The sequence below is a fragment of the Dermochelys coriacea genome, chromosome 19 (assembly GCF_009764565.3).
Source record: "Dermochelys coriacea isolate rDerCor1 chromosome 19, rDerCor1.pri.v4, whole genome shotgun sequence".
NCBI classification, from domain to species: domain Eukaryota; kingdom Metazoa; phylum Chordata; order Testudines; family Dermochelyidae; genus Dermochelys; species Dermochelys coriacea.
The window spans coordinates 9,224,984-9,243,343 of NC_050086.2; positions in this window are offsets into that span (position 1 = coordinate 9,224,984).

Sequence of the window (18,360 nt, forward strand, 5' to 3'; positions counted from 1 at the left end):
CATGTTGTCATGTTCAGTAAATCCTCATTACTGCTTACAGAAAATTCCTTTTCTCTTTAAATTGGGTCTACGATCCTTGTATAATTAAAATAGTTATTTCCCCTAGAATTTATCTGTGTTTGGATAATGATGGCTCTGTTACACAATAAAAGCTTCAGGTAGATAGATGCTTTCTTTTCCCCTTAGGTATCTGGAAATGCTCCAAGAATATTATTTTTTTTACCATGAATTCAGGTTTTCATGTAGTACCCCTGAAGTATAAACCTAAGCCTCTTTTGTCTAATAAACATATCTTTCTTACCCAACAAACCAACTTTGACATGATCAGCTGCCTTGGTCTCACAGAAAGACCCAGATTAATTCTCTTGTGCTTTCTCCTGAGTATCAGTCTATTGGGACAAAGTCCAATTCTGGTGGTTCCTATGGAAAATGTCTGGCAGGCCATTGGGACAAAATCCAGTTATTATGTTTCCTATGGCAAATGTCTGGGAAGTCTTTCAAATTCACCAGATCATCTCCTTCGACACCATAATGAAGCAAAGGGATTCTTACAAGTACATTAATTAGTACTTTCAAAACCTCCCATTCTTTTTATAATTGCTGCCTTAAACTGGACTGTATTTTCTGCCATATTTGCTACTGTGTCCTAATTTTCAATAATCTTAATTAAACAATTGATCTCTTTATGCTCTTCTTTTCAGGCGGTCTTTCTAATTTTTTTAGATTCTTCAGGTGCATCTTAATTTTCCAAGCATTTGCTGATCTATAATTCCTTCTAAATAGCTTTGTTTCTGCTTAGATTCTCCTCCAAAAGAATTAATGCAATATAGAATGGTTGCAAACAATTTTATCATTAAAAGACTTTTAAAGTCTGCTTGTAATTGCAGATATCAAAGAGCTTACCAAATTGACTAGATAGAACACCTTACAGAGATTTATTCCCATTAGTAAAGAAAGCTTTTGCTTTCAGAAAATGTTGATACATCCAGTGAACATTCAACATTTAGAGCATACAGCTACAGTATGGAACTCTAATACTTTTACTCAAACTGTTTCTTCCATGGGAATTCGTAGATTATTTCAGTGGGAAGGAAGGGTATTCTACTTGGACTTAATCCCAACCAATATCTAATTGCTTATCCAATTTTGAAGGGTCAAGACTAAGCAGAAGTAAGAGCAGGATAAATTTACCTGTAGATCTCGCTTCAGTGAGCTCTCCTGTCCAGTTGGACCCACACACATTTTCGAAGATGGAAGGAGGAAAAGGAGACGTCTTTATAATGTTTGGTTTTGTACCCTGTGTTTTAGAGAGTCACTGCTTTTGGGAAAAGTTGAAATTGATCTTGATATTAAAGGACTGTGTGCCTAGTGGTTATAGCCAACTGTGGGGATTCAGGACTCCTGTGTTCCCTTCTGACTCTCTGTGAGTCCTAGGTCAGGTCACTTAAACTCTCTGCTTCAGTTTCCCTATCTGTAAAATGAGTCTAATACTGCTCTACCTTATCAGGGTATTGTGAGGCTTAGTTGTCTGTAAAACACTGAGATATTCTGATGAAAAATGTTATAGAAGCTCTTAGTAGTAGTAGTTGGCTATCGGAGATTAGTGCAAACGAAAACCCCAGATCTGAACATCTCTGAACTTAGAGTAAATTTGGATCCGGGATCTAAATGTAGCCGTTCATATCTATCTCTAATTATCATGTATCATGGAAACAACCTGGGATTTTACTGGAAATTTAAAGTTGCAGAAAGGAAATGTACTTTTTGCAGAAATAACCACAAGAGGGCCCATGACACCTATGGTAGACTAGACGGTCTGATTAAAATGTGAAACATGAACATTTATTCAATAGCTAAAATATTTTTAAAACTCCTTTTTTTTTTTTTTAAATAGGCATCTCAAAATTTTATTTCTCGGAAACTTTTGATGTGATGGAGTGTCAAATTCAGTACAGGCATGCACACATGCCTTGATTTGTGTATGGATTATATTTTTGTTATAAGTACACTTTCCTTTATGAATGCGGCTATGTACTGATTTAAAAACTGCTTCCCACGGTATATTCAGAAGCTTTCTTTTAAAGCAACGGAAGCAAATGTAGATTCTTGTTTGAAGCTTACTATCGATGCAGGTAACTATATTGCTGTATATATGTCTGACGAATTTCAAACGAGTCTCCCATATATAGTGCTAGTATCCATATGATAAATACATTTATTTTGCACCTCTGCCCTTTTCAGCTGCATTCTGCCCATTATCTATCGCCCTCAACTTGTAGCATTACAAACCCCTAATCACAGGGAGCTTTCAAAGAGCTGCTGCTATTTTGAAACCTGCCAGCCTTAATGCTGTTTCCATAAAAATGTGGCCCCCTCCCCAGAAGGAAGTTACTGTTCAGAAGTGCAAATGGGCAATATTTAATCTGGGATCAGTGACTAGTTTAAAGGCCCAATAGCTCATGCATCATGAGGGTTAGAAACAGGTGGAAAGGAGCTGGGAATCTCCTCCATTTGCAATGGGATACAGCACTTTCTCTAGCTTTGAGGGATAATTGAGTTTAATTGTATTTACTTGTACAGAAAAGCTATTTTAGCCCATTTCAAACATTTGTCATGGTTAATTAATTTTCTTCCTTTAAGATCTGTACAGTTGGACTCATGCTAATGAAGATAATCAGCTTTCAAGGTGGAGCAGACAAAGTACAGATATATTTTTTAAAACAATTGAAAAATAGTCTCCATAGCATTAAAAATACACACAGTTCTTGTATGATGGTTTTATTGGCATTTATGGGAGTGATCTACATCTGCTCACACTCCTGGCTTCTCTACTGCAATCGTGCACAACTCGTGCCTTTAAAACCTTTTCAGTGCAACACCAACACAGCCGTGCATGTGTGATTAGGACTCAACCAAAATTGGGGCTCTTTTGTGCTAAGTGTTGTATGTGTACACAGAGAGAGAAAGTCCCCAGCATTGAAAAGTAAAACAGTCTGAAAAGACGCACAAGAAGCAATAGTTATTCCCATTTGACAGATTAGGAATTGAGGTGCTGAGACACTACCAGATTTTTCTAAAGAGCTCCGTACAAAATTGCTACCATGGTGGTCTGATTATCAGAAAAGCTTCAGCATCTATTTGGATGCTTGGATGTTCTTCTGAAAATCTGGCCTTAAGTGGCTCGCCCAGATTCACACAGGAAGTCCGTGGCAGAGCTAGGAATTGAATTCACAGCTGAGTTTAGTAGCATGTTTCACCGTTAGTCTATGTCCCCTGCTGTGAAGTTGTTCTGGGTGTGGCAGTGTGTGTGCATATGTAAAAAACTGACTGACTTACATTTGCAAAAATCTCTGAGCCCCACCCTTGTGTTGTATAGAACCAGCAAGGTGAGGCCTTAAAGTTCATTCTATTTGAGCAAAGTTGCTGTGATAAATACAAGCAGCTCTGTTAGTTTTCAGGGAGAACATTTTTCAAGTGCATGGCGTTCAGCTATGCAGAATGCAGTCAAGGGTCATTTAGTCTGTGTGTATATATAAACCTATATATTTCTAGAGTGCCAGTCACCATGGTATCCAGATGCACTACAAATACATAGATAAAGGGGATCTGCCTGCATTGTGCATATCTGCATAACACAGGTGTTTGAAATAGGGCCTTGTTTTTAAATATATATTAAAAGAATCCTTTGTAATTGTTGAAATGAGTGGTTCAGCTAACCGGAATCTCGTCCTTTAGCATTATATCATCTGATCCGATAGACTTATAATTAAAAATCCATTTTTATGATGTCCAATCTGTTCTGGATTTGTTATAATTCCTTGGTTACATATTGGGCTGCAGAGCGTTGAATTCAACATTTAATAAGATCTAGGAACCAGGAACTTCTGAAGTCTAATTCCAGCTCCCTCACTGACTTCTGGGTGACCTCAGGGAAATCACTTAACCTTTCTATATCTGTTTCCCCATCTGTAAAAAGGGAATCTTATTTACTTACCTGCCTTTGGGGGGGCAGGGAGGGAAGAGGTGATGCTGGGGATGTTAGGAAGATCAGTTAATATTTTTGTCCAGCACTTTAAAAGTTCAGAACCCTGGGTAAGTGCTAAGTATTAATGAGGTGGTATTCTACAGGGATTGTATACTGGTCTACATGAGGGAATTTATCTCCCTTGAAGATGAAGACTACTTGGCTTTCCCATGTGATGTGACTTGACTTGCCCGGCAGCAGCAAAAAATTTACTGAGAAGAAAAAAAACTAAATGTATATATTAGCAAAAGAATTTGATGCCTTCTGGTGCCTCTATTTTAATTTGTTTTTGATTTACGATAGCTCAAAAGAAGGAGGGAAGGAAATGCAGCAATGTGATGGAGAACAGCGGGAGTCCCACTTGGGTACTGACAGGAGAAGCAGGAGAAATTGAAACCAGGAGTTTGACTATAGTTTTATGACTTGAAGTAATGCATTACCAATCCTGATTCTCACACTACAATTCTAAATGGCAACAATACTTAGACAAAATTTTCTCAACACAAAGGCAAAGGTTAGTCACTGCTAAGGGAGTTTCTGCTCAATAATTATCGGGCGAGTTCCCAATCAACTTTCATACTAAAAATGCAGAATTATCTAGGGGCTAAAGTATAGGTCTGCAAAGTCCTGCGATATAGGTACCATTCCTATTTCTGGCACCTTAGAGACTAACAAATGTATTTGAGCATAAGCTTTCGTGAGCTACAGCTCACTTTATCGGATGCATTCAGTGGAAAATACAGTGGGGAGATTTATATACATAGAGAACATGAAACAATATGTGTTACCATACACACAGAGTGATCACTTAAGGTGAGCTATTACCAGCAGGAGAGCTTGGGGGGGGGAGGGGAGAACCTTTTGTTGTGATAATCAAGGTGGGCCATTTCCAGCAGTTGACAAGAACATCTGAGGAACAGTGTGTGGGGGGGAGGGGATAAACATGGGGAAATAGTTTTACTTTGTGTAATGACCCATACACTCCCAGTCTCTATTCAAACCTAATTTAATTGTATACACTTTGCAAATTAATTCCAATTCAGCAGTCTCTCGTTGGAGTCTGTTTTTGAAGTTTTTTTGTTGAAGAATTGCAACTTTTAGGTCTGTAATCGAGTGACCAAAGAGATTGAAGTGTTCTCCGACTGGTTTTTGAATGTTATAATTCTTGACATCTGATTTGTGTCCATTTTGTTCTTTTACGTAGAGACTGTCCAGTTTGGCCAATGTACATGGCAGAGGGGCATTGCTGGCACATGATGGCATATATCGCATTGGTAGATGTGCAGGTGAACGAGCCTCTGATAATGTGGCTGATGTGATTAGGCCCTATGATGGTGTCCCCTGAATAGATATGTGGACACAGTTGGCAACAGGCTTTGTTGCAAGGATAGGTTCCTGGGTTAGTAGTTCTGTTGTGTGGTGTGTGGTTGCTAGTGAGTATTTGCTTCAGGTTGGGGGGCTGTCTGTAAGCAAGGACTGGCCTGTCTCCCAAGATCTGTGAGAGTGATGGGTCATCCTTCAGGATAGGTTGTAGATCCTTGATGATGCGTTGGAGAGGTTTTAGTTGGGGGCTGAAGGTGATGGCTAGTGGCGTTCTGTTATTTTCTTTGTTGGGCCTGTCCTGTAGTAGGTGACTTCTGGGTACTCTTCTGGCTCTGTCAGTCTGTTTCTTCACTTCAGCAGGTGGGTATTGTAGTTGTAAGAATGTTTGATAGAGATCTTGTAGGTGTTTGTCTCTGTCTGAGGGGTTGGAGCAAATGCAGTTGTATCGTAGAGCTTGGCTGTAGACAATGGATCGTGTGGTGTGGTCTGGATGAAAGCTGGAGGCATGAAGGTAGGAATAGCGATCGGTAGGTTTCCGGTATAGGGTGTTGTTTATGTGACCATCGCTTATTAGCACCATAGTGTCCAGGAAGTGGATCTCTTGTGTGGACTGATCCAGGCTGAGGTTGATGGTGGGATGGAAATTTTTGAAATCATGGTGGAATTCCTCAAGGGCTTCTTTTCCATGGGTCCAGATGATGAAGATGTCATCAATGTAGCCCAAGTAGAGTAGGGGCATTAGGGAACAAGAGCTAAGGAAGTGTTGTTCTAAGTCAGCCATAAAAATGTTGGCATACTGTGGGGCCATGTGGGTACCCATAGCAATGCCGCTGATTTGAAGGTATACATTGTCCCCAAATATGAAATAGTTCAGCCACCAGGTTTGCCGTGACATTATCAGGGATACTGTTCCTGACGGCTTGTAGTCAATCTTTGTGTGGAATGTTGGTGTAGAGGCTTCTACATCCATAGTGGCTAGGATGGTGTTTTCAGGAAGATCACCGATGGATTGTAGGCTTCAGAGTAGCAGCCGTGTTAGTCTGTATTCGCAAATAGAAAAGGAGTACTTGTGGCACCTTAGAGACTAACAAATGTATTTGAGCATAAGCTTTCTTGAGCTACAGCTCACTTCATGGATTGTAGTTTCCTCAGGCAGCCAGTGGTATCACAAAGATAGTTGGGAGTGCTGGTAGCGTAGGGCCTGAGGAGGGAGTCTACATAGCCGATAAAGTGAGCTGTAGTTCAGAAAGCTTATGCTCAAATAAATTTGTTAGTCTCTAAGGTGCCACAAGTACTCCTATTCTTTTTGCGAATACAGCCTAACATGGCTGCTACTCTGAAACCTTTGATCTAGCTGGCTCTGTTAACAATAGCAGTGAAGCCATGGCAGCGAGGGTTGCAGAAGACCTTTGGGTATCCACTGGAGGGGCTGTCCCTGCTATGGTTATTTGATTAGCCAATCTAGCTCTGAGCTTGCTGTGTCTACAGGTGCTGCAGTCAGACCTCTGGTTGACTGCTGTGTTGACATATCTTTAGGTGACAAGGTGGGGAAAGTGGATACATTGAATAGGGGTGGGCGCAGCCAGCTGCGTCTGACTTCACCTCGGTTATTGGCCACCCCCTGGCAACTACTGATGTGCACCAGACTGTGATCCTGGAGGGGCTGCTAGTGGCCCTGTTGCCATGGGCCAGGGGAAGGTGACTTGTCCCTGCTGCTGGTCTGTTTTAGTGGGAGAAGAAGGGCCCTTTTATGGGCTACCCTAGGGAGGTGAAGAAGGGGTCTAGCACAGGGATGACTGGTGGAGGCTTGTTGCCCAATCTCAGCTCCAAGAAGGGAGGGCTAAGTGATTCCCTCTCTACAAGCTCATTAAACTGCTTTTACATTTGTATTGCACCTGCCCTTAGAACCCTGCACGAACACAGAACAAAGAAGTCCCTGCTTGGAAACACTGGCAATCTAAGTAGTGAAATCCTTTTCTTGCTTAGTTCAGGCTATCTGCCACCCTGCAGGTAGGAATTACCTGTGCCACATGTGCACAGAATACATTTGGGTGTTTCTCTCTCCACTCTCTTTGCTCTGTAAAAAAGATGACCCTTCTTCCTAGAGGAGCTCATTAGTCCCCCAGGTGCTGGTGTCCCCCTCTGTTTCCCTTTCTTTTGCTGATAATCGACTGATGAAGCTTTGGATCTCTGAAAGTGTGTGGCCTGTCTTGATCTGGATTTTGACCGGCGTGGCTACCAATGATCCTTTCTCTCAGAATTTCTGCTTCAGAAATCCCTGCCCTTATGTTTGGCGGCTGAGTTAATGAGCTACACAATTACAGTTCTAGGAGCGAATCCAGTCCCTTTAGGAAATGCAGTGGGCTGTCGCTGCCCCCCCTTCCCTTTTCCATCTTGAAATGGCTTCTCCCCGATGGAGCAGAAATGGCAATCAAATTAATTTGAGAGACTTGTGATTGGAAATGGAGCTTGTGGATTAATAAAAGCGTCAATTATTAAAGACTGCAAATGCTCCCTAATGATTGTGTTGCTGCAAAGTTAATGTTTGATTGGAGAAGGTCCATTTGCAAGCTTGAGCAGAAAACCTGTTTCTGTGATAACAGGTGAGAGCACAGTTTTCTTCTTCTCCTGCAGCCTGCTGGCTCCTCACACAGGGTTCCCCGGTCTCCTGAACATCATCCACCTTCTGAAACAATGATCTCTCTGAAAGAGAGCTGTTTTGCCACAAGACAGTAGCAACTAGAAAGGTCACCCTTTTAATTGGGTGGGAGCAATTACATCTGCTTATGTGCCTCCTGCAGCAGTGGAAATGAACTGCAAGCTCAGGGAGGCTGCAGATGTGTCCCTGAATGGCTGCAAAGCAGATGACTTCCAAAGAACTCGGTTTAACATGCTGCAGAAGTGAAGAAGACACAAGCAGATGTCACATTTCACAGCCAGGATCTGTGCGGGGAACAGCCAAAGCTCCGAAATGCCTTGCAATTTTCTCTATATGTTGTAACAAATCCAGGCTGTCCTCTGCTATGGTGATGCTTATGGTATAAAAAACCTACACAGACATCTGCCCACCTAGGAATTTGATGTTTGTCACCGTGCTGCATGCTGTGGCCACTCAGAACATCTTGGCAACAGCAGGAGTCCTCCTCCAAAAGTCCAGGTGCCTGTCACTTCAGCTAAAGGAGAATCTCCTCTGTTAACATTATGGGGCTGATAACATGTAGTTAAGCTGGTCTGATTCCATCTGTGAAGGGCAGGTTGCAAATACAGACTAGCCGTCAGTTCATGATAGTACTTCAATATCTTAAACTCTTCTTTGACTATTTTCTTTTATTGAAGGTGAATTGAAAGGGCCTTTAGACCTAGCAAGAAGCTAGCTCAAGGTTTTGATTTTCCTGCAACAAAAGCTGGTGCCCATCGCAGATAGAGCATGGTGGATGGTCACCTGGGGCAAAATCCACCAGGAAACGTGAGACCCACGGAGGCAAGGACAGAGCTTTGTCACACTACACACTGCAGTGAAAGGCTCCAGCAGTGTGGAAAGACTGTGTTGGGGTGTGGCAGCTGGACACGACACTGCTAAAAATAGCAATGTAGATGTGGAAGGCACTGCTTGGGCATATAGATAGGTGAATGGGGGGTTCATGTGTGTAGGACACGCTACTTTACTCACCTAAGCCATGCTTCACTGTCTACTCTGTTATTTACACCCAGGTTAGCTGGAAGTGGAGTGTCTGTATTCTACACATCAGCGTAAGGGTAGACCCATAATTTCACCCTGATGGGAACCAGCAAAAAGAGCAAGAACATTAAACATTGGAAATGAGGACTCCGGTTCATGTAATACTAAAATACTGCTAATGAAATAATGCATCAGTGGTGCTTTCTACCCCCTCATATTACTGATGGCACATGATAGAAAGAAATGTTTCCTGTTTAGACATGAACATTCTGATACCTAGTCTCTGACACCTCCCCTCCCCATCCTGATTTACACATGTTCAAAGCAAAGATGGGCTTGTGCTGCAAAATTAACAGCTGGATTGAAAATACGTAAAGTTGTGGAGCATCAGGATCCAGAATTCTGGTTCAACCTATTCTAGATAAAGGTCAGCCATGAACCTTGGATCCAGATCATTTTGACTGTCTGGATCCACTGTTCTGATCTTGGTCCATTTCTAGGCTGCCAACCTTAGAGATGCAAAAGAAAAGAAAAAATATATCAGAGGGATAAATACAGGAGAGGGAGAGGAATTATTTAAGCTCGGCACCAATGTGGACACAAGAACAAACGGGTATAAACTGGCCACCAGGAAGTTTAGACTTGAAATCAGATGAAGGTTTTTAACCATCAGAGGAGTGAAGTTTTGGAATAGCCTTCCAAGGGAAGCAGTGGGGGCAAAAGATCTATCTGGTTTTAAGAGTCTACTTGATAAGTTTATGGAGGAGATGGTATGATGGGATAATGGGATTTTGGTAAGTAATTGATCTTTAAATATTCATAGAATCATAGAATCATAGAATATCAGGGTTGGAAGGGACCCCAGAAGGTCATCTAGTCCAACCCCCTGCTCAAAGCAGGACCAAGTCCCAGTTAAATCATCCTAGCCAGGGCTTTGTCAAGCCTGACCTTAAAAACCTCTAAGGAAGGAGATTCTACCACCTCCCTAGGTAACGCATTCCAGTGTTTCACCACCCTCTTAGTGAAAAAGTTTTTCCTAATATCCAATCTAAACCTCCCCCATTGCAACTTGAGACCATTACTCCTCGTTCTGTCATCTGCTACCATTGAGAACAGTCTAGAGCCATCCTCTTTGAAACCCCCTTTCAGGTAGTTGAAAGCAGCTATCAAATCCCCCCTCATTCTTCTCTTCTGCAGACTAAACAATCCCAGCTCCCTCAGCCTCTCCTCATAAGTCATGTGCTCTAGACCCCTAATCATTTTTGTTGCCCTTCGCTGTACTCTTTCCAATTTATCCACATCCTTCTTGTAGTGTGGGGCCCAAAACTGGACACAGTACTCCAGATGAGGCCTCACCAGTGTCGAATAGAGGGGAACGATCATGTCCCTCGATCTGCTCGCTATGCCCCTACTTATACATCCCAAAATGCCATTGGCCTTCTTGGCAACAAGGGCACACTGCTGACTCATATCCAGCTTCTCGTCCACTGTCACCCCTAGGTCCTTTTCCGCAGAACTGCTGCCGAGCCATTCGGTCCCTAGTCTGTAGCGGTGCATTGGATTCTTCCATCCTAAGTGCAGGACCCTGCACTTATCCTTATTGAACCTCATTAGATTTCTTTTGGCCCAATCTTCCAATTTGTCTAGGTCCTTCTGTATCCTATCCCTCCCCTCCAGCGTATCTACCACTCCTCCCAGTTTAGTATCATCCGCAAATTTGCTGAGAGTGCAATCCACACCATCCTCCAGATCATTTATGAAGATATTGAACAAAACGGGCCCCAGGACCGACCCCTGGGGCACTCCACTTGACACCGGCTGCCAACTAGACATGGAGCCATTGATCACTACCCGTTGAGCCCGACAATCTAGCCAGCTTTCTACCCACCTTATAGTGCATTCATCCAGCCCATACTTCCTTAACTTGCTGACAAGAATGCTGTGGGAGACCGTGTCAAAAGCTTTGCTAAAGTCAAGAAACAATACATCCACTGCTTTCCCTTCATCCACAGAACCAGTAATCTCATCATAAAAGGCGATTAGATTAGTCAGGCATGACCTTCCCTTGGTGAATCCATGCTGACTGTTCCTGATCACTTTCCTCTCCTCTAAGTGCTTCAGGATTGATTCTTTGAGGACCTGCTCCATGATTTTTCCAGGGACTGAGGTGAGGCTGACCGGCCTGTAGTTCCCAGGATCCTCCTTCTTCCCTTTTTTAAAGATGGGCACTACATTAGCCTTTTTCCAGTCATCCGGGACTTCCCCCGTTCGCCACGAGTTTTCAAAGATAATGGTCAAGGGCTCTGCAATCACAGCCGCCAATTCCCTCAGCACTCTCGGATGCAATTCGTCCGGCCCCATGGACTTGTGCACGTCCAGCTTTTCTAAATAGTCCCTAACCACCTCTATCTCTACAGAGGGCTGGCCATCTCTTCCCCATTTTGTGATGCCCAGCACAGCAGTCTGGGAGCTGACCTTGTTAGTGAAAACAGAGGCAAAAAAAGCATTGAGTACATTAGCTTTTTCCACATCCTCTATTCAGGGTAAATAGGACTAATCCCCTGAGATGGGATATTAGATGGATGGGATCTGAGTTACCCAGGAAAGAATTTTCTGTAGTATCTGGCTGGTGAATCTTGCCCATATGCTCAGTGTTTAGCTGATTGCCATATTATTTGGGGTCGGGAAGGAATTTTCCTCCAGGGCAGACTGGAGAGGCCCTGGAGGTTTTTCGCCTTCCTCTGTAGCATGGGGCATGGTTGACTTGAGGGAGGCTTCTCTGCTCCTTGAAGTCTTTAAACCATGATTTAAGGACTTCAATAGCTCAGACATAGGTGAGGTTTTTCATAGGAGTGGGTGGGTGAGATTCTGTGGCCTGCGCTGTGCAGGAGGTCGGACTAGATGATCAGAATGGTCCCTTCTGACCTTAGTATCTATGAAACTATTCCTGCCTCTGCCGCTCACTCACTGCCTGGCTTCCGGCAAGTCACTTAACTTCCCCTGCTTTAACTGTCTCCTGTGTAAATGGTGGGTGGTAATATGGGACTGAGGGGAAAGCATTCTGAGGTCCTTTCAGGAAAGGCTTTATTCTAAAGCTTCAGAGTTCTGGCGGTGGTCTCCTGCTCCCAACAACAGCTATTTAACTCCCTGATTCATCACAGTAGAGCAGAGAGTTGCATTTAACTGCTTGGTTTTAGGTGTTAATGATGTTACAAACTCTTACAAGCCCAAATTATGTTGATTTAGCTGAGGGATGAAGCCTGTGTGTTTTGCGAGAGGAAGTCTAATAATAGAATGGACTTCAAGAGGTGAGAGTGTGCTGGCAATGAGCTGTCAGTAAGGGGGTGGGAGAAGCTGCTTCTGAAAAGAAAAGGGCATGTACCAGCCCAGATACTGATCCTTGCCACAGCTCTGGGTAAAAGGGGACCTGAAAATAGGGTTCCAGCTCCAGGAGTGGACCAGCTGGGCATCCCCAGATTCTGCTCATCTCCCCAGCCACAAACGCACCAGGATCAGCAGCCTAAATTTAAGGCAGATCAACCAATTCCCTCTCCATTGTCCAAAAAATTGTCACCTGACCTAGAGAGTTGTGATCAGGAAAGCCACAGGTTGCTCAGCTCCTGGAGGAGCTATGTTGTCTAGGAGTGGCATGGCAAGGGCCTTCCGAATTGAGGCCTGGATATCTGGGTTATGGGGGAGGTGGGGAAGGCTTAACCACTTCCATAAAGGACAAACTTTGCTCCCACTGGAAGAATTCAAAGGAGAGGGTCTAAATTTCAGCAACTGAAGTTTCCATTTTCCTGGGCAAGAATGACCCACGCTGCAGAGAATGACTGCCTACAGTGGAAAGGTTGGTCTCGTGGTTTAACATGCTAGCCTGGAAGGCTAGTGAGATCTGGCCTCGAGAGCACTGAAGTCATCGCTGGTCACTGCCAGCCGGCACCTTTTTAGTTATGTTGCCTCCTGCACATCGAGCTGTGAGGACGCTGCCCAGTCAAGTACTGGTGGAAGTCACCCACAATTCACCTGGCTGCACCAGCTCGGTAATAAATCCAAGGCGCTCTGACGCCCAGAATAAAGCCGTACAGTGTGGTCACGGCACACGGTGCTATGGACCTCCTGCTTTCTACCGTATTGCTGCTGCTGTTGTCCTGGGAGCCAGAAGTCTCCACATGAGCACAGATTTTCTGTTACGTTGGGCAGTTCCCTTTGCCTCTCTCTGCCTCAATATCCCCGGATGTAAAATGTGAGAGACACAGATGGTCTGAGGTTTAACCCACCAACACTTGTAACGCACATTGAGAGCGTAGGAGGAGAGGTGCCGGAGGAATGCAAATAATCATTATGAAATAAGATTGGAAGCTCTTTGGGGGAGGAGCTGTCTGTCTTTGTACAGCGCCTTGCACAACGGGTCTCCTAGGCACTATCGCAATATGAATAATCATCACGGAGGAACTCAGTGCTTTGATCCTTTTCTCGCCCTAAGCAGGATAATCCGTGTATGATCATGAATCAGAAAGGGGCGCAAGGGACAGCTTTGCTGACAACGAGGGAAGTCTTCCACTAAAAGCACAGTGATGCTGTTATCCCTCCAATCAAAACCAATAAGGTTCTCCCAAGCTCTCAGTATGGAAACGGTGCACCCCAGGAGACAGCCCATGAAGTTGCCTGATGCATCTCCTTTGACATGTGACATTAGAAGAAGCTGCATCAATCTGGGAGAGATCGTTCGGCAGGGATAGAATGAAAACTCCCCTAAGCTGAGGAACGCTTCTGCCCTTGACGGATTGCCAGTGAATTGTTGGAAAACCTTTGGTTTGGCCTCCTCATTCCATGACTTTAACCTAGCCAGCAAAGAATAATCACATAGAATCCAAGGGGCACAGGCTCCTGTCTTAGTTAAACAGAAACTTCCAGATGGATTCTGGTAGCTAGAATGGATGTAGGCCATTCATCTGGTTTTAAGCCAGACAGTCCTGTTTTTCTATGGCTTGTCCCCTGTCCAGTACTGAGACAAAATCGCATGTGGCGTTGCCCGGTATTACACAAGGACCACACAGTTTTGAAGTGGGCCCTGCCTCCTCCCCCATAGTGTGACCCTTGCACACACTGCATGTGCAAGGTCATGGCAGTGGGGTGGAGTGGCTCAAAAGACATCCTCCCTGTGGCGTGATCTTGCGCACAGCATAAATGGAAGTCGTGGCAGTTTTTAATTAAAAATACACAGTTAAAGCAGCCCGGTTGAGATTTATCTGCACTATTCTTGCTATAATTCATAGGCATGTGGGAATGGTTCTGTTGCAATGGCATTATCAGGCACCAGAAAACCAGTTGCCTCCATGAGCTGGAGGGGAGTGGGTTTCTTTTTCATAGCCGTAAATACCATGAGCTTGGGAGCAAGTATAACACGCGGCCCTTCCATTCCTTAGGTTTGATTTTAGCCTCTATCAGCCCTCTTTAAATTACTACCAAGGCACAGCTCCAGGTTCTTGTCTCTCTCTCCCCCTCTCTCTGATCTAATTTACGTTGGCCATTGACCATGCAGCAGCCTGAACTCAACCATTTCACTCAGCGTGAGGCAGCAAGGTCAGGAAGGGGAGGTAGAGCTCTTGGCTTGCACATCGGTAATTCTTTGTGCTGCAGAGAGGCTTGTCCTTTGTGGATCTCAATGGACTTTACAACACTCCATGCTGTAGGTCAATGTTTTGGATGATACGCTTTTTACTATTTGTAATGGGTTCATACAGCGCCTAGCACAACGGGGGCCAGCCTGGAGATGCTAAATGCAATATAAAATAAACACACAATCCTTCACAAATGGGGAAATGAGTCACAAATGGCCACCGTGGCTTGCCCAAGGCGACTCAGTGTGGGACAGAGCTCAGAACAGAACCCAGAACTCCTGTCTCCCATTGGAGTGCTTCAGCCACAAGACTATCCTCCCTCCCGCTGGAGTTTATTTCTGAAGGGTTCCTTTTTCTGGGGCTTTTCAGGCTTATCCTGAACCATTCTTCATAGCCAGCTTTCTTTCCTGAGTTTAGTCAGCAGGGAAGAAAAGGCCAGAAAAATGTCTAGGCAGAGAATTGCCTCTGAAGGCCATATGCAGTTGAAACAGCAGGGGAATCGAGGTTGGCAGAGCATAATTACCCACATTGGAATTTGGCCAGGGGACCGCTGCTCACACTTCTCTTGTGAGAAGTGCCATGGGATTGTCAATGACTGGAATGGGTTTAATCCTTGGGTTTTGTCTCCTCTGAAAGGCCAATGCCCCTTGCCCCACTCTGGGGCCATGGCTCAGAAGGCAAAGCACCACCTCCACGTTCTCTTAACACTGCAACATGCAGCATTGGGGTTTTCCTCTGTGGTCTCCCATCCAAGTATTGGCCTAAGCTTGGTCCTGTTTAGCATATGAAAGTTGAGTGGGTCAGAGCCGAGGTGGTATGGCTGCAGGCTCTTATTATAGCTTTACCTTTATCATTGCAATTGCAGCTAGAAGGCAGCTGGTACTTTGATCCAATTCGCCCAGGAGAAGTAGAACATTGGTCCCTGACGGACTCTGGTGGTGGGGAAGGGACTGCGGGTGGTCAGATTTGCAGGTTACTCTCTGTGCGTCTTGCCTTAGACCAAAACAAAGCAATGGATATAGAATAAATCTGTTGTCCTAGACAACAGTTTTGGAATCTGATCCTGAGTGTGATGGTTATGCTCTCATATCCCCATTTGGAGACTAACATGACAGCTTCTTTCTGGCCTATGTTACAAACAATTACTGTAGGGCCCAATCCTGTGAACGACAAACATCCTCTACTCCTACTGAAGTTCAAATTTTGCTGACCTCTGAGTAGGAGCTCCTGGCTGAAAGTCAAATGGCCCATTTTAAGATAATGGTGCTAGTACTGACAAGAAGTTCGTCATCTCTGTGATGCTTCTTCCTAATCATTATAGACCAAATTCTAGCCTGAATAGGAATATATGAAGGCAGAGTTTGTCCATAAGGATATTTTTTTCATATAATGCAGCATCAGTCCGGAGGTACATTGGGTACAGTTCCTGAATAGCTGAATATTCACACAAATCATCAATATTTGAATTTGCAATCGGGACACCTGCTTCTAAGAGTTAGACTCATCCAGTCAGAACCAAGCACATACCATCTGCCATTGAAAAAATGGGGGTTTGTTTTTGTGATTTCTTTTTTTTGGGGGGTGGGGAGGTTGTTTTATAAATCTATTCCTATTATTCTCCCACCTCTAGAAACAGTCACGTTTCTAGCCTGTTCCCACTGACATCCGTATCCATTGCTGCAATGTATGCTCGTTGGCCCCTTTGCAGGCAGTCCAAGCTGAGAGGTGCAGTAATGAATGAGTTGTGGAGACGCAAGTTGCTTCTCGCGCTTCAGTGCTCCCCAGCAAAACGTAGCATTTCCATCTCCTGGGCTGTGCGTCCCCTGTTTCAACCCTGACCTGCACCCCCATCTCTGTTTCTGCATTTTTTGTTCCCCTGTAATTGGTTGATTTCTGGGTTCTGTGGCCCCCCTCCCTCACCTGCGTGGGTGGGGCTTTTGTTGCTTTGCCAGGTTCTACCTGCCAATCCCGGTTATAAAATAGGTTCACACCCAGTTCGCTTCAATGTCTATGTGATGAACACTGGGGACAGCTAGGATGGGCCTGTCACATGCTGTGTCCCCGCTGTGTCACAGCTGCCAGAACCCACCCCAAAAATTCTTGCTGCTAATTCATTAGCGTGAATATTTCATGTCACCCAGGTAAATCCCCGGCATGGCTGTTCCACGCACGCCCAACATGGGTCGTGTGAATGGACGTGCTGTATTAATTATTATGAAACAGCCCTGAGAAACACATCCCAAAGGGGTTGCCATGGAAGCACAGGCAGTGACACTGTCTCCTCGTCTTTAAGAGGCGTTAAATGTTCCACATGCAAATTACTGCTTTAAAATAAATCAAACGATCCCTGCCCTCTGGGGCTGCATTCTGCAGCCACGTGGGTGAAACCCACACCAACGGGCCAAGCAGGGGGTGGGAGACCTGTGAGGCAGGGATGAAACCGACACATGAACCTGGGGAAAGGGACCAGAGCTACCATGCAGCCTTCCCTCCAGCCTATCGACTGGAATAGTGGCTGCTGGGCCTCTGGGCAGGGTATTACTACTGCTGGATCTGTGGGGCAGCAGATCCCATAACCCAGCTCCTGATCCCTGGGGGCTCTGGGTGTGCTAGGAGGGCAGATCCCAGCCCAAAAAGGGTTAAAGTAGGAAGAGAGGAAGCAACAGCTAAGGTTGGCTAGAGGGATGAATATAATAAATAAGGCTCAGGTGAGAGAGGAAGTGAGGTAAGTGATAGTTTTAAGAATAGACAGTGCTGACATAGTAAATGCAAATATGAAAAAGCGTGTTGTCACGGAGTTTCCGGGCTCTGGAACTATGCCCTACGAAGCCAGGCAGGACCGTGAGGGGGGAGCCTCCTCTCTCTGGGAGCAGACTGTCTCCAGGGAAAAGCTTACACAGCTTCCATCTTCCTGGGTCCGACCTCGGAGCATTTAGCATCCCCTTCCACAGGGTGTGCTTCCTGCAGGTGCCCAGGTGGGGCTCTAGCTTCTGCCCAGGTGGGGCTCCTGGGGAAGCCAGAGGGTCCTGCACCCCAACTCCGCAGTCAGACGTGACTCAGGCAGCATGTAGAACAGAAGGTTTATTAGTTGACAGGAACACAGTGTAGAACAGAGCTTGCTATCACACAAATCAGTGACTTTCCGCCAAGTCCATCTTGGGGAGTCCTGGGCCAGACGGCCTGGACTCCCCACTCTTCCAGTCTCCCCAAGCAGACTGCGAAGCCACCAGCGACCCAAACTCTGACGCCCCCGTTCCTCCTCTTCCTCCTCCTCTTTGTCCTGCTTCCTGGGCAACAGATGTCACCTGGTCGCAACCCCCTCCTGGGTCTCAGGTTACGAAGGGCACCAGCCATAGCATCCGTGCAGACAGCTGGGCAGCCTCACCTGCCCCAAGAGCCACAGCAAAAATCATATTCCCAATTCCCACCACTGAAATATTGGTGCAGTACACAGGGAAACAGAGGCACATGCAGTATTAGTATAGGACAGCAAGGCTCCCATGCAGCATAACAAGATGCATAAAACCCCACTTTGTCACACTTGTAAAGCGGAGACACACAGAATGGTAAGAGCCGGGAAGACTGAGTTGGCCTGTCCCCTAGAAGGCCGTGTCCACACTAGTGGCAAAAGTGTATTTTTAACACATTAACTAACGTTCAAACTGGCAACTGGTCATTTTAACATGTTAGTTGGTCTGGGCAAATCCCAG